Raw genomic sequence first — 17,138 nt, forward strand, 5'->3', positions numbered from 1 at the left:
CTATATGAATGGGAGGGGATGGAGGGGACACATTTCCCAGACTAGCATCGCAGCCAGCAATCTGGACCAGTATAGTGGCTGAATCGAATGTCCCCTCCAAAGGTGGAAGTCTGGGTAAAAATATATGGCAAAGGGAGAGAAGAGGAAATCAGAGGTGAGAGCAAAGGAATGAATAAGTGGGTTATGCAATGAGGGAAATCTGACATGATGTAAATATTTCAAGAGAGGCTCAGAGCAAAAGAATAATATCTCCTAGTGCAAGTGTACCAGATGCCCGGAAGAGTGAGGCTGTGTTTGCCAAGACCAGTTCTACTTTTGGAAGCGAGGGTGACTAGCAGCCTGCAAACCTGAGTGGCATCCCTCAGGATGACATTCTGGTCATAGGATATGATGAACTGGGCCCATGGTTAATGACTAAATGCAACTCTAAGCATGTGCTTGCGTTTTTTTGACTCCTAGTTTTTAGGCTACATCTGCTACAAAGAATATCACTGGAAAAGGAATTTCCAAGAATTCCTTCCTTCTGGGACATTAAACTGTGTGATGTATGGCTCTCAGCAGACTGATCACTATGTAACTATAAACTTTGATGGTCAAAGACTTTAGAAAGGTCTTTGATGATAATGAACAAATATAGTGGCAGCACGTCCAGCTTGCCCCAGTGTGCCCTGCCCAAATGCATACCGTCCTTGTTCTCGTGGGTGGAGAACCAAGAGCATGAATCAGGATAAACAATGGGTCTCTGAAGGGATTAAAGCAGAGGGCATCACACTGTCCCTCTGAGTTCCTTGGGAACATCCCCACTCTGAAACCAGGAAAGATGTGGGAGGTCTTATGGCATACCAGAACTAAATCACATCCAGGCGTGACCAGCGCTCGTCTACCCCTATTACGGAGACCCTATGTTTTGGGTGCAAAGCACATACCCTAAATGCACCCAGGCTTAGAAGACAATGGCAACACCATGCAAGGTGGATTAAACAACACTGGCCCACAAAAGAGAAAGGAGCCTTAGGGGAGCTAGGTCCAAACAAGATACTCTGGGGAAGTGGGATTTGTTTTTAAATGAGGTGAAGCATCCAGAGGAAAAATATTTATTAACTAGAATAGGCAGGTTTTTAAAAAAAGATTTTATTTATTTATTCATGAGAGACACACAGAGAGAGGCAGAGACACAGGCAGAGGGAGAAGCAGGCTCTCTTTGGGGATCCCAATGGGGGACTCGATCCTGGACCCCAGGATCACGACTTGAGCCAAAGGCAGACGCTCAAGCCCTGAGCCACCCAGGTGCCCCTAAAATAGGCAGATTATAAGGAGTTCTCTCCCCGGAGGAAGGCAGAGGATGGAAGTCAGCTCACAAAGGTGACAGGGCTTTAGTGAAGTGGGTCAGGCTGACTCAGCAAGCAATGCTGGATGATGCTCAAACTCAGTGTCCGGAAAGGGCCAACACTTGGACCTAATAGGGCCTCTTGACCTTTTTTATTTTATTTTATTTTATTATTTTATTTTATTTTATTTTATTTTATATTTATTTTATTTTATTTTATTTATTTTATTTCCTCTTGACCATTTTAACACAAATGGAGGCTGAAGCCACCATGGAGGGGTTTAAGGATTTCCTTTCCTTCAGAAATGTTGAGTTTTCACTTTTGTCTTTTACTCAAACTCTTGGTGAATGAAGTCTAGGGTAAATTTGTGCACCTTTTTGAATGGCATCTTTGACCATTTTTGTCATTCGTATTTTTTAAAAAATTTCTAACCCATGTTTAATTGTCATGCCTGTTCTGCACGTTTTGGCGATGTTTCCATACATCTTTATGTAAAATCGTCCCTATTTCTAAATGACTGTTCTGGAAGCCAGTCATTTGGTAGTTTGAGCATGTTTCAGGAAGATTTCATAAATGTTTAAGCATTTCAAACAATTTCAAGTGCTTTCTAAGTAGTTTTTCTTTCCAAAAATCTTTATCAAAGTGAAAATGTATCTACAAGTAAAAATGTAAGCCCCCGGACTAGTTGCTGTGTAGCAAACCACACGTTGTGTACTTAGGGGGAAAGGTACAGTAATGCTTGGTTCACGGAGCGCTGCATAATGTGAAAAGTTCTAGACAAGTACTTCTTACCTCTTTATTTTACATTCTGTCAAAACATTGAAATTAATGTAATGTTTTTCCAACAGTGTCCACCTTAAAATGCCAATTCTTTAATTTCTGTGACATTTTTAAAAAAATATTTTATTTATTTATTCATAAGAGAGAGAGAGTCAGAGACACAGGCAGAGGGAGAAGCAGGTTCCCTGCAGGGAGTGTGATGTGGGACTCGATCCCAGGACCCTGGGGATCACGACCTGAGCCAAAGGCAGATGCTCAACCACTGAGCCACCCAGGTGCCCCCAATAAAGAAGTTTTTTATGTGCTCAGCATTGTGCTAGAGATACAGCCCCAAGGAGGTCACAGGATGATCCTGATTGTTAGCACAAATAGTGTAACCTGTGGTGTGTGGAAGAATGGAAGTATAAAGTGCTTTTGAAACAGAGTAGGGAGCGATTGGCCACAAGGGAGTCAGAAAAGGCTTCACACCGGAGAAAACGTGAACTGGGCCTCCGTGGATGTGCAGGAAGAAAGATGACGGGGAGAGAGGGTGATGAGCACGGAACAAGAGCTTGTGTTTAGTGAGTTTGGGGAGCAGTAAGACATTTCTGTGTGTCTGCAGCTGGTGTTTTAAGTACATTTGGGAAAGAGGGCTGGGAGACCATTTTTAGGACCTAGCTCTTTCCCCTAAACTTCTAATAGTTTTCTCATGTTTTCTAGGATGTCCAGTGGAGAAGGGAACTTCAACCCACTTAAGAGATTCACTAGCATCCTGAGCAGCAGCCGGGAAGAGCCCTCAACCCCAGGCCCAGCCTCTCTCCTCATCCCACAGGCCTTCCAGCCCCTCAGAAGGGCACTGTTGTGTTCCTAGGTGGGACCCCAGGATCCTGGCCCTCTCTCTCAATCCTGGTAGTTGCTAAACCTGGTTTCTCAGCTCAAGCCTTGGCAGGCCTGGGAAAGGTGAGAGTGAGTCAGTCACTGGAGTTGTATAACACAGGACGGAAGGCTTGAGTCATCACCGTTCGGGGAAGCCCCAGCGGGGTGGTATCAGTCTGACACCCCATGGCTTCTTGCACTCTGACAATGACAGCTGCCTTCTGTGAAGCACCCATAAAGGATCACCTTACAAACGTCATCTCATTTTATCCTCCACGCGATAGCATGAGGTAATGGTCTTATCCTGACCTAGAAGTTGAAGCAACTGAAACTCAGATGTCCAATGCCTCATTCAGTGCCCGAACACCAGAAAATGGTACTGCCTTATGCTGGTGTCTCTCTGTGAGTGAGACGTGGAAGGGCTGCTCTCCCAGACATCACACTAGACTATTAAGCTGATAATTATTATTTATTAATTGATAATTCCAAAAGCAGACAAACTCTGCCCCTCCTTAGATGCTCTGAAAACATGGTATCCATAGTACTTGTGGTAAAGATGAGTGAATCAAGTAGGTGGGAAATGGAAATGAGTCACCCATGGAGAGATACCCCCTCACAAAACCTCTGTGAGGTAGTTCCTCATCCCCATTTTGCAGATAAAAAGACAGAAGCTCAGAAAGGCGAAGGAACTTACCTGGGGACACACAGCCAGGAAGTGGTAGAGTTGGAACCCTAACCCAACGCCTCATGTGCATAACCGTCCCACTGGAAGGCTGCATGGAGGGGCACCTGAGGGGTGCAGTCGGTTAAGCATCCCAGTCTTGGTTTCTGCTCAGGTCAATGATCTCAGGGTCTGGGGATCAGTGGGGAATCTGCTTATGCTTCTCTCTCCCTCTCCCTCCTCCCTGCTGCTTGCTTGCACGTTCTCTCACTCTCTCTAAAAATCAATCAATCAATCAATCAATCAATCTTAGAAGGCCAGTGTTGAAACTTGATCGTCCTGCTACCAGCGGCCAAGCGTGTTTTATTTGCTCTCCCACCTTCTAGCAGCCTCCACACTCCACCTTCCATCTCCTGAGCCTGGGCACCAATGCTCTTGTGTTACTCTCTGGCTGGCCTGCCCCCGACGGAGTATATCACAGAGGTTGGCCTCTGTTTTAAAAGGATCCTCTTCCTCTTTTTTTTTAATTTTATTTTTTATTTACTCAGAGAGAGAGGCAGAGACACAAGCGGAGGGAGGAGCAGGCTCCATGCAGAGAGCCCGATGTGGTACTCGATCCGGGGTCTCCAGGATCACGCCCTGGGCTGCAGGCGGCGCTAAACCCCTGAGCCCCCCGGGCTGCCCATCCTCTTCCTCTTATAATCAAAATTGCCAATCCCTGCTCTCACACCCCACAATCCATCCACCAGAAAATCCCCTTGTGTCTATTTTCAAAATATATCCAGAAACGGACAAGCCCCTGCCCCCGTCTCCATCACTGCCAGTTTGGTCCATCATCTCACACCTGGATTCATACAATAGTCCCCTTGCTGGTCCCCCCACTTCACTTCTGCTCATGCCCCTGGACTCATGTCTTCAGTCATCCTAGCAGCATTTCAAATGCTCAGTAGCCACGTGTGGCTAATGCCTTCCCTGTTGTCTATTATCATTACTGATTGATACGTTTAAAAATCGAAGTCATGGGGATCCCTGGGTGGCGCAGCGGTTTAGCACCTGCCTTTGGCCCAGAGCGCGATCCTGGAGACCCGGGATCGAATCCCACATCGGGCTCCCGGTGCATGGAGCCTGCTTCTCCCTCTGCCTGTGTCTCTGCCTCTCTCTCTCTCTCTCACTGTGTGCCTATCATAAATAAAATAAAATTAAAAATTTTAAAAAAAATCGAAGTCATGGGCAGCCCTGGTGGCCCAACGGTTTGGCGCCACCTTCAGCCCAGGGTGTAATCCTGGAGACCCAGGATCGAGGCCCAGGTCGGGCTCCCTGCATGGAGCCTGCTTCTCCCTCTGCCTGTGTCTATTCCTCTCTCTTTCTCTGTGTCTGTAGTGAATAAATACATAAAAATCTCTTAAAAAATTTTTAGATCAAAGTCAGGTCATGTCTGCCCAAGCCCTCCCTTGGCTTGTTTCAAAGTAAAAGCAAAATGCTTACAATGACTTATGAGTTCCTGCAGATCTGGCCCTGGCTACCTCTCCTTGTCACTCTTTTCTCCTCATCGCCTCCCTTTCTCTCCTTCACTCATGTGGCTCCACCTTGCCATGTGCTGTTATTTGATAGTGCCGAGCATAGTCCCACCTCAGGACCTTTGCACGTGCTATTGTCTTTGCTGGATTGCTTTTTCTCCAGAGATGCTCAGGGCTTCCTTGTCCACCCGTGTTCTACCTTAATTGAGAAGCCCCTCTGACTGCTCAATTTAAATAGTACATACTCCCCAGTGGTGCCTCACAGCCTATCCCTCTACCCTGCTTTTATTTTCTCCATAGCAACTGAAGTGTTATCCATGTATTTGTTTATGTGTATATTCAGCTCTGTGAGTGCAGGAACTCTGTGCTAGTTTCTGAAGCATCTCCAGAACAAAAATAGGACATATCTCTGACATTTTGACATATAATGAGTACACAACAAATATTTGCTGAATGACTAGTAAAGAAGCAGATAAACTAAGGTGTTGACGGTGATGCTGTACTGCTGAAATATTTGCATCTCATTTAAAGCTTACAAAGAGGCACTTTCATCTGAAGAAATGGATGATGAACTCTCAGATAATTTCTCTTGTAAGTCAGGAAAATATTTTTGGTGGAGAGGCCTCTTACATCACAGCATGCCAGAGAGATCCTTTTCTTGTCACTTGCCAGCTAAACTCAGGGTGTGAATCAGAGATGAAGCCTTAGATCTAAGAACACTGTCGGATAGAACTTTCTGTGACAATGGAGATATTTTTTACTTGCACTTTTCAACAGAGTAGCCACAAGCCACATGTAGCTGTCGAGCATCGAAATGCGGCTAGTGTGACCAAGAGACTGAATTTTCAATTTTATTTTTTTTAACGACTCGGGGGCTGAGTCTAGATGACAGGAGTGAACCCTGAAGAGGAGAGCCAGGAGGCTCCCTGTGGGCTTGGCGAGAAACTCTCAGCCCCACCCACGCTGACCGTAGAGACCAGGCCAATAACATTTACCTTGAAGCTTCCACCAAGGTCTCAGAGACCTGAGACAACAGGATTCCTCAACTGACTAGTTCACTAATGCCCACATCAGTTTCTGTAAGCTTGCTATACGCTTCCCAAGGGTCTCGTGATCCCATTAGATAGCATCTTCTCTCTGCTGTCAAGAATAGAAAACTGATTCACAGCGTGACTCTCAGGAGCCGAGGCCTCAAAATGATTCATTGCAGATGTAAGGCTAGACTTAGCTAGATACCAAGCCTCACCCCCTCGGCAGTCAGGTGGGTCTGTGACTCAAGCACAAACCTACTAGAAACTGGGGGTAATAATAAGAGCCTTGATGGTGCGCTACATAGTGTTCCAAGGGGTTGACATCACAAAGTACTTGCTGGCATTTTCCTATTTCACAAATTAAGAAATTGAGATACAGAGAGGTCAGGTTTGCCGAAGATGACACAAATTATGTAAAATAATAAATGTTGTTGTTTCAAGCTGCTACATTTTGGCGAGCTTTGTTATGCAGCAATAGCTAACTGACCTTGGAAGTTTCGGGGCTCCTTGACATCCTGGCCAACAGCAACTTTTGCCAAAGATGACACAGCAGGTAATGGCCGAGTGAGGACTCAAAGCCAGCAGTCTGATGGCCGAGCCAGTGAGCCTGCCCAGTGTGCCCTACTACATCTAACATGGCATGGTTTGGGTGGGTGCATATGGCCTCCGCTCCCTCTCCTTTCACCCACCCTGCACAGCTTCCACCATGTCCTCATTCCCACTCCCGATCTCACTGTGTGTCATACACTCAGAGCGAGTCTCTCTTCTTTCTCTACCAACAATACCTGTCCTTCTTCCTGCCACTAACTGGATGAAAGGGGAATCACAGAATATCATAATGTGCCAAGGCCTTTAGCACACAAGAAAGAGTCATGGCTTTCTCAATGGGAAAATCACCAGTAGACTGGGTTGATGGGTTCTGGAGGGCAGTTGGAAGCAGTGAAGTCTAAAGATGGCCACTGGATCACTAGGTAGTAGACCTTCTAAGGACTGGGACCTTGACTTTGGACTTCTAAGGACTGGGACTTTGACTCCAAGGGGAGCCAAAGGATTGGAAGAGAAGTAGGAGGCTAGAGTTCCCCCCCACCCCCACCCCAGAAGTCATCCGTGTCAAGGAGCTTCAACCACATAACAAAACACACCCAAACTTAGCAGCTTTATTATTTTGTACTATTCTGGGGGTTAACTGTATGGGTTTTGTGGGGCTTGCATGGACCAGGGTGGTCTCCCTCATATGTCTGGGGCCTCGGCTCCAACAGCTAAGGTGATAGGAGCCTTTCTCCACATGGCTTCTCATCCTCAAAGAAGCAAGCCCATGGTTCATGTCATACCAGAAGGACTCTCAGCAGCAAGAGAAGGTGACTGTCAATGCCCAAGGACTTTTCAAATTTCTGCTTGGATAACATGTGCTAGTGTCTCATGGGCCAAAGCAAGTCACAAGGCCAAGTCTAGATGCCAAGGATAGAGAAACAGACTCTATCTCTTGATAGGAGGGAGGAGCTTCAAAGCCACACTCCAAAGGGCCATGTCATGTCCCCACAGGGAAGAATTTGCAGGCAGCTTGCAATCTACTATAGCTTCTGAGCTAAACTGTCATTTCCAAACACCACCCAGAATTTGGTGGCAATGCTGTCATATTCTGATTTCTTTATAGTGGAATGATTTTCATCTAAAAGGGAAAAGAGAAATCAAACCTCAAATCTGAAACACAGCAACTGTGGAATGATACATAGTTCAACGTGAGAGAAGGTTTTGGTGGAAGCACAGAGGAGGCAGCAGTCTTGGACAGAATCCCAAGGAATTCCAAATCCAGTAAACTTGGATGGACCAGCGAGTAGTGTCTTCAAGAATTGCAATAGTTCAGAGGTGCCTGGGTGGCTCAGTGGGTTAAGTGTCTGACTCTTTGTTTCGGCCCAGGACATGATCTTGTGGTCTCGGGATCAAGCCCCAGGAAGGCTCCACATTGGGCAGGGAATCTGCTTCTCTCTCTTGCCCTGTGCCCTACCCTCCCACTCCCCCTCCCTTGCTCCCCTGCTCCCCTGCACGCATGCACCCTCTCTCATTCACTCTCAAATGAATAAATAAATATTTTTTTAAAAAAGGAATTGCAATAAAGAAATAAAGAAAGAAATAAAAAGGAATTGCAACAGTTTAGGAGCACTTGGCTGGGGCTGTTGGTAGAGCATGTGGGTCTTGATCTCTGGGTTGTGAGTATGAGCCCACACTGGGTATAAGGATTGCTTCAATTAAAGTTAAAAAAAAAAAAAAGAATTGCAACAGTTTAGTCCTCCTGTTTGAAAGAGAGTGAAAACCCTGAGTAAGCCTGTTAATTGGGTTATGATGAAAGTTCCAGTTAATTTGTCTGTGAGGCCAAACTCTCTCTTTTTACTTAACTTCCCCTGACCACAGAACCCCTGTAAGGAGCAGCTCTACAGAATGTGCGACCCCTTCTCCATAGTTAATTGTGTCAGAGGCAGATGCCTGACACACAGCCTGGTCCAGATGCCGCTGAGCAACAAAGGGAGAGCAGACAAGAAACTGAACCAAGAAATACAGAAGTTTTGGCAAATAACAGTAGTATTTGAATGGCAATGGCGGAGAGCTTGGTCGGGACTACAGCAAGGAAACCTGTAGGCAAGCTCAAATGATGTGAAACCAGAAACCATAAACAAGCACAAAGTGAGAATTCACAGAGGAAAAGACACTCCACATGCAGAAATGAGGGTGTCTGGTTGTTTTGTTGTGCCCTGTCTCCCGGCCACCTCCTCTTAGCTTTAGCTTGAACTAATGATTTGATTGAACTATAATGATTTGATTCCAGATTCATAAGCCTTTCCAACTCTAGCATCTATGAGTTATTGATCTGCTGTCTCGATACCCCTGCTCCAAATTTTCAAAAGACTTTGACTGATCCAGTTCATCTTTCAAGTCAAGCCGCATAACAGCAATGGTTGTTGGGAAGCCAGCCATGGCTCCTGTCAGCCACGTGAGTGAGGCAGGGTCCCTCCTCAGAGACTCTGGCACTCAACAGACAAAGGCAGCCGTGTCTGGTATATAACCCGGTTCACAATTTTATACCCCTGTATGCATTCACCCAAACATACATGTCTGTCATAAACTTTATTGAGTGCCTCCTCTAGATCCTTCTCTAAATTTTCAAACACCCACAACCTCATGATCTACTTCAACTTTGGTTACCTGCCATGATTCTCTTCACGGAGGTAGTCTGCATGAAATGCTTCTGTTTTCCACAAGCAGAGCTAAAAGAGAAGCATTTATGCCTCCCTGAACTCTTACCTCTCTCTGACGTATTTTCCCCCTTTAAGAAGAAAGTATATTTTTATAAACTGGCTAATTTCCTCATTCTCCAAGTCACGATATCTTAGCCTGTGTCCCAAGCTCATATTAACAGCGAACTAGTTTCCATGTCCATATGTTGGGGTCCTGGGGTTCCTTCATTCTCGCAGGCAAATCTTGGGGGGATGCTTGCATCTGGCTTCCCTGAAGGCTGGAAAGAGGAATCAGAGATTCCAGCTGCTGTGCTAAGTCTGTAGTCCTACTTGGCGTCCTAGTTGACAAGACCTACATCAGGGTTGCTATTGTCACTTCTATGTCGACTTTCCATTGCTCATTAGCCTGAGTAAAGAATCAGGAAAATGTCCATGTCCTAATTCCTGAAGCCTTGGAACATGCTACCTTACACAGCAAAAGGGACTCTGCATATATGGTTAAGTGAAGGAACTTCAGATGGGGAGATTATCCGGGACTACCCTACTGGCCAATGTAATCACAAAGGTCCTTACGAGAGGGAAACAGGAGGGTCAGGGTCAGAAAAGAGATGTGAGGTTGGAGCAATGCTCTTTGAATATGGAGAAAGGGTCCAGGACCCAAGGAACACAGGTGGCCCCCAGCAGCTAGAAAAGGCAAGGAAATAGATTCTCCCCTAGAGCCCTCAGAAGGAACTGACACTTTGATTTTAGCCTGTCGGGCCCATTTCAGACATCTGACCTCTCCAACTGTTGGATAATAAATTGGTGTTGTTTTATGTCTGGTGAAGAAACTTGGTGGCCAGCATAGCACACACACAGACATGCTGTCTCTGATTGTATGAGCTGAGGTCTTGGTGGCCAGCAAAGGAAAGCAAAGCTCAGGAACATACGCAGAGAAGAAATTCGTTGACAGACTATAGGAAACTTCACAGAACTGATGGGAAATCTGAAGATCCAGGATTAAAACTAGACAGGGCCCAAGGGAGGTCAGGCAACGGCGGTCACAGCCAATGCCACACGACAGAGATGATGAGGTAAGCGCGTTGGCCCAGGACATCATGCTGCTGCTGTGATTCGTCTCCGAATTGTCTTTGCATCCTTGTGTCACTTGCTCAGAATTCAAGCACTTGGCTGGAACGTCTAAATGGCTGATCTTGGATCCCTTGCTTGGGCTCTGGCTGACAGGATGGGAGCCCAATCTCTCCACTTTGGTTTCTATAGCAGGTGGCAGGGCACTGAGTCCTGCCAATGCCACAGAGAGTTTCCATAGTCAGAGGGAGTTTGCTAAACGTCTGACAAATTCCAAAATTCTAAATACAACAGCCTTCCTCAACTGCTCCCCTATTTTCAACGCACCCAAAAGAGAATTCTGAGGGTGGGAACATAACCAGGTTCTAATGTCCAAGGGAGTGAGCCTAGGCAGAGGGAAGACCTAAGTGGGAGACAGTGGGGAGTGAGGTGGGCACCAACGGTGGATGGGAAAACCAGCTCACTACGAAAGTCCCTTGCGTCCTTCTGGTTGGCTCTTAATCTAGCCCCTGATGTTTCCACCAAATCCCACTGAAACCACAGTAAAGGCTCTTGCCCACATCCTGCCCACTTGTTCCACTCCCTCTGCCTTCCTGACAAACCATGGTGCTTCCCTGTGTGCCCACCACCCCATAGCATGCTCCCGTCTCTTGTAAACCCTGAGTAATAAATTATTGTTCCATTGACCATTGTCTCCTGAGCTGTGGGCCTCACCATACCTGAATGATAATAAAATCCGTACTTTAGAACATTGAATCCCATCTGTGTTGGCACTGGATGAGTAATGGTGTGTAGACATTACTTTTATCTGTAGATCTACAGACCTTAGGCCATCATAGGACGAGGAGTCTAATTAGCTCCAACACGGTTTGCCTGCAAGTGTTCCAAGTCACCGGGGCGTTTATTTCTGAAGAAGCACCAGCCTTTCATAGGAGAACCATAGAACCTCTACAGTGGTGCTTCTGACGGCAGGCTCCACCAATCAGCGGCATGGGCGTCACCTGGGCACTTAGAAATGCAGCCTCTGGCTCTGCCCAAGACCTGCGCCACCTCCACCCCCCGCCCCAGGTGATTCTTCCCCATTCAATAGTGATCTATGAATCAGTGGTCTATTAATTTGGGAGCATGTCTCCAGTGTTCGGGGCAAGATTCTTGGGCATCTGACCACCCTCCTCTCCAACAAGGCTTGTTCTTTCTCCTGTGCTACTCTCTGAGCCCCAAATCCATGTCCTTGATCTCTGCGTCATTCCTCCCATTTCAGCTACAAGGGCTAACAGCTACATGGTACAGGATTTAGCCAGGTGGCCCCAGTATATGATCTAAGACATTCCTTCCAGGCAGAAGCTCCACCCACTCCCTTGTGACTTTCTTTTTTCTTGTGGTGAAGTATGGACAACACAAAATTTATCATTTTAATGATTTTTAAGTACACAGTGGCATTATGTACGTTCACAGTCTATAAACATCATCAACCATCCGTCTCCAGATCCCACATGATGTTTCTCTTCTGGCAAGAACATGCCAGAAAGGAATGTGTCCATAGATGGTAATGCCACGTGGGGCTTCCTCCTGTCTCTGTGACTTGTAATATCCTTTCAGGAATCTCTAACGGGGATGGGAAGCATAGCCCATGCCATGCCAAGAAGCTATTTCCCAAGACATTTAACAGAAGGGTCGTCTATGATCCAGAAACTGTTCCTCAACCGTGCAGGCTCAGAATCCAATTGGTTAGAAAGACTGAGAGCAAACCTACCTCTGGGGAAATGGGCATCACCAAACCCTGGAGACTAATATGAGATCAGGACTCCAGGTACGTACCACGTCCCTGAGAACTGTAAGTGCCTCCCGGCCAGGGCATGTAGACCGAAGGCGTGCCACATGGAGAATGAAATGCAATCAGAAGGTGGTCTGATGAGTGCGTCAAAACAAGAGGCATCACTGGATCTGAACATCCAAGGTTCCAGCCTGATTGATGCACCACCCGACTTCTCACACTGACCCCCCAGTCCTTGGCCAGAGCGCTGGCTCCCCAGAACAATCCTGGGGTGCCTCTTCCCAGACTTCTCCACCCTCTCTTCTCTCCTTGAGAATGTTGGTATCAACAGCTACTGTCAAGTTCAGTCCGTTCTGATTTCACAGTCTCTCTCTCTCTCTCTCTCAGGGAAATATTTTATTTCCAAGTTCTTGGGAGAAGCCTCACTAATAACCGCCCTATTATTCAATGGCTTTGTTCCTTTCCGTGGTTTTTCTTTTCACTTCCTGGGTTCCATTAGTGCCTCTACTGAGACTTTCATTATTAATGTACTTTGGCTATGAATTGGATCTGCTGGGGGAGGGGCACGTTCAGCATTGCTCAGCCTTCAGTCTTCTGTATCAGGGTTGTTTTTCAGAGTTCTGGGAATGTCTGTGCCTCCCTCAATGGTGTTCAGAACAATCTTTGTCATCACCACTTATCCCCTTATGCTCAGTGCTCATTATTTCACGTATGTTGATTTTCAAGGGGAGTAACATTTTTCAAGTTTGGGTTTGGTTTCCTGTTGTGTCTGACACGGTCCTGCTCCTCCTCTCCCACAGACTTAGCTCCTGTCCCTCCCCTGATCCTTGCAATCTTTTTTTTTTTTTTTTTAGGAACTTTGGTCTTTTTTTAAAATAATAAATCTATTTTTTATTGGTGTTCAATTTGCCAACATACAGAATAACACTCAGTGCTCATCCCGTGGTCTTTTTTTTTTTTTTTATTGGAGTTCAATTTGCCAAAATATGGCATATCACCCAGTGCTCATCCCATCAAGTGCAATCTTTTCTCCTAATGCCTTATTTTTTTTAATAAATTTATTTTTTATTGGTGTTCAATTTGCCAGTATGTAGAATAACACCCAGTGCTCATCCTTAGATCCCAGCCCAGGGGCACTGTTAACACCCACCTGGGGAGCTCTGAGAGCTTCGAATGCCCAGGTTGCACCTCAACCAATTGGCTCAGACTTTTCAGGGTCCGTTGGTCCTCCAATCCCACACATTAGTCTCCAGATGATTCCAGTGTGCAGCCAACGTTGAGAAATACAGACCCAAGGGACTTTCTCCACCAGCTGTCCCCAGACACACTCTCAAGCAGGGTTGGTGTGTGTGTGTGTGTGTGTGTGTGTGTTTTAATTGAAATATATTTGCCATGTAACGTTGTGTCAGTTTAAGTTGTACAATACGTTGATTTGTTACATTCATATATCTCAATATGATTGCTTACAGAATTATTTCTTTTTTATGGCGAGAATAGGAGTGCTTCTCCTGGCCCTCCAGGGATGGACTTTAAGAAGTAGGTGAACCCCTAAACTTGCATGGTTTTAAAGAGAGGGCTCCCAGCTTTCATCCAATTCGGAAAGGGGGCTGTGTCTTAAAAAGAGGGAAATTGCCTTGAATACCCTTTCTTCCCGGACAAGGTCTTAGCCCAGGGGCTGTCAGCTTTTCTACTGCAGAAGCCCTCTCTTCTCTCCCATAAGCGCGGGCGGGGCTGACTGGAGCAGGTGCTTTTCCTCCATGTTCCCTTAATGCTCATAATTTTTCAGAATTCGTTGTTGGTAATTTGCTCGTTTGCTGCTGAATCTCCTGCACTGCAGATGTGTTTATGCGCTGGCGCCACTTTCCCTTTGGTGTCTCAATGTTTTCTTAGTTCATTCTATATGGGCAGGGTTTTTTTTTTTTTTTTTTTTTCATTTTAGACTCCCTATTACGTGTAAATGTGTCTTTCTGGGTTTATCCCTTTTCATTGTTTCTGATACTTGTATTTCATGGGGTGGATTTCTTACAAAAGAGAAAATCCTTCTGTATCTTTCCTTTCTGTTGTCTTCCCAGAAGGAAGGGATGGGAGGGTCTTCCCAGAAGGAAGGGATGGGAGGGTCTGTGATGTGTATTGAGTTCTCAGGTGCGCAGGGGCTGGGCTTCAGTCACTTTCTCAAATTTAATTCCTGCAACACCTCCCTGAGGTAGTCAGCATTGTTCACTAATGTGGAAGTTCCCCTTTAACATTTTTTTTTTTAATTTGTGTTGATAAATCATTTTTAAGGGAAGGGAAGCTCCATTCTCTCCTGTGCCCCAACACACGCAACCCATACACACTTTCTCACCTGTTCTAGTCCATGGTACGTTGTTACGTTCTAGCTTTTTCCTTATTCTGACTTATCCTGTAGGACCTAGCAAACTGCCCATATGGGGTAGGCACTCAGTCAGTATTTGTTGAATGAATGATAACCTCCAAGCATCACATCTTTTTTTTTTAAGATTTTATTCATTTATTTATTAGAGAGAGAGGGAGAGAGCATGAGCCAGGGCAGCAGGAGAAGGAGAAGTGGACTCCCCACTGAGCAGGGAGCGGGCTGTGGGGCTCCATCTCGGGACCCTGGGATCATGACCTGAGTGAAGGCAGATGCTTACCTGACTGAGCCACCCAGGCGCCCCTATATATCACATCTTTCAGGACAGAAAAGGTACACTCAGGGGACATGGGCCCTGGGCTCTCCAACAGTCCCTGAAAACCAGTGCTTTGCTAATGCTGTTGGGACACCCTCCTCATCTCCATACCTCTTCCTTTCTCAATCCAGTTTCAAATGGCTCTAGGATTCTGGACTTTTCTTTCACCTGTCCTCATCCTCAGACTTGGTGACCACTTTGCTCATGATCTCCGATGCTTGATCTCAGAGAAAACCCCCGAGGTCCTCACGTACCCCGCTCATGCCTCAAGCGGGTGTCCCACCTCTGTTCTTGCTGTGTGACAGCGTCCTGAGCCCATTTCCAGCCTGTGGTCTCACACAGCTTCTGCATCCTGGAAGGACTCTGCCAATGTGTGAAGCCTTTTCTGTTGGGTGCATCTAGTAGACTGCGAGTTTCACTCCCTGCTAAGCCAGACACGTTTATGAAGAGGACACCCCCGGCCCCTGGCCAGAATAGGGAAGGGTCAGTGGATGACAGCATGCTGCCCTGAGTCAGTTAGCAACAATCACAGGGCTTCACCCTGATAAGGAGTGTGGTGTTGGGAAAGTTTGATGGCTGATGACTGTTGATGAAAATGTTGGAATAGGTTAAGATAGGATATGACTGAATGGGGAGCACCCATTCCCAAGTGCTCATCACATCATGAGCCTTCCTTAATGCCGGTCACCCAGTTACCCAGGCCCCCAGCCCCCACCCCTCCAGCGACCCTCTGTGTTTCCTATGATTAAAAGTCACTTATGGTTTGTCTCCCTCTCTGATTTCATCTTGTTTTATTTTTTCTTCTCTTCTCCTATGATCCTCTATTTTGTTTCTTAAATTCCACATATGAGTGAGATCCTCTGATAACTGTCTTTCTCTGATTGACTTATTTTGCTTAGCATAATACCCTCCAGTTCCATCCACGTCACAGCAAATGGCAAGATTTCTTTCTTTCTTTCTTTCTTTCTTTCTTTCTTTCTTTCTTTCTTTCTTTCTTTCTTTCTTTTCTTTTCTTTTTTTTTTTTTTTTAGTGGCTGAGTAGTATTTCAACTTATGAACTCTTTGATCTGAATTATCTCTATCTCCAAATACGGTCACATTGGGAGTTAGGGCTTCAACATGTGAATGTTGGGGGGCACAAGTTAATCCCTAACAGGCCCTCTCCTAGGGGTGATAAAACTAAGATGGTTAAAACCATTCCTTGCCCAAGGTCACAGTGGAGATGGGAAGAACAGGGATCTGAAACCACATGTGTTTGTCCTCAAAACTCACACTCTTAGCCACCACACCACCGCGCCGCAGGTGTCAGAACAGAGGGGCCCTCCAACTGCACGAGGCCAGCACACACTGTCTGCCCCTGGGAAGGCAGAGGAGCTATCTCCGAGCCTGTGTCGTTTTGTGCAGGGGAAGATGCACGCTCTCTATGTTCTGACCAGCTTCCTGAAGCTGATCCTAAGCATAATTCACCTATGGACAGGTGTCAGGAAGAGAAGCTGTTAGAGCCCTCACGGGGCAAGCCTGGCCGTGGCGGGCATAGAAACCAAACCTCCCTGTGTCCGTCTCATCCTCCAGGCTTCATCAGCAGGTCTCTCCATTTATCAGCAGAGTGGGACATTTGCATACGTTACTGTTTCTGTGCACATCCTCCTAGACCCACAGTGACAATGATGTGGCCCACTGTTTTTGTGGAGACTTCCGCAACCACTAGGGTTCCCCATCACTCTGAGTTCTTTTAAAGGCCCTTCTGTCCGTGCCTACCCTTTGGGAGCTAATCATCCAATGCCTATGCCTTGTTTGTTCACAGGGGTTATATTGGAGGCATTTCTTTTTAATTTTTAAAAAAGATTTTATTTATTTATTTGAGTGACTGAGTGAGGGCAAGAGGTGGTAGAGAGAGAGGGGGAGAAGCAGACTCCCTGCTGAGTGCAGAGCCTGATGTGGGGGCTTGATCCCACCACCCTGAGATCACGACTTGAGCTAAAACCCAGAGTTGGACGCTCAACGGACTGAGCCCCCCAGGTGCCCCTATTGGAGGCATTTCTTAAGGATTTGCTCTGGGCTTGCAAAGTACTCTTGTGACCTGAACAAATGAGTGACTGAATGAATGATTTTTAACAATCGGACAAGCAGGTTTCCCTAAAGCTTTTGAAGGACTCCATAAAATAATTTAAAGATACCAAATGATACGAACTCTGGTTTCCTGAGCT

Source organism: Canis lupus, chromosome 35, assembly GCF_003254725.2.
Source record: "Canis lupus dingo isolate Sandy chromosome 35, ASM325472v2, whole genome shotgun sequence".
Classification (NCBI taxonomy): Eukaryota; Metazoa; Chordata; class Mammalia; order Carnivora; family Canidae; genus Canis; species Canis lupus.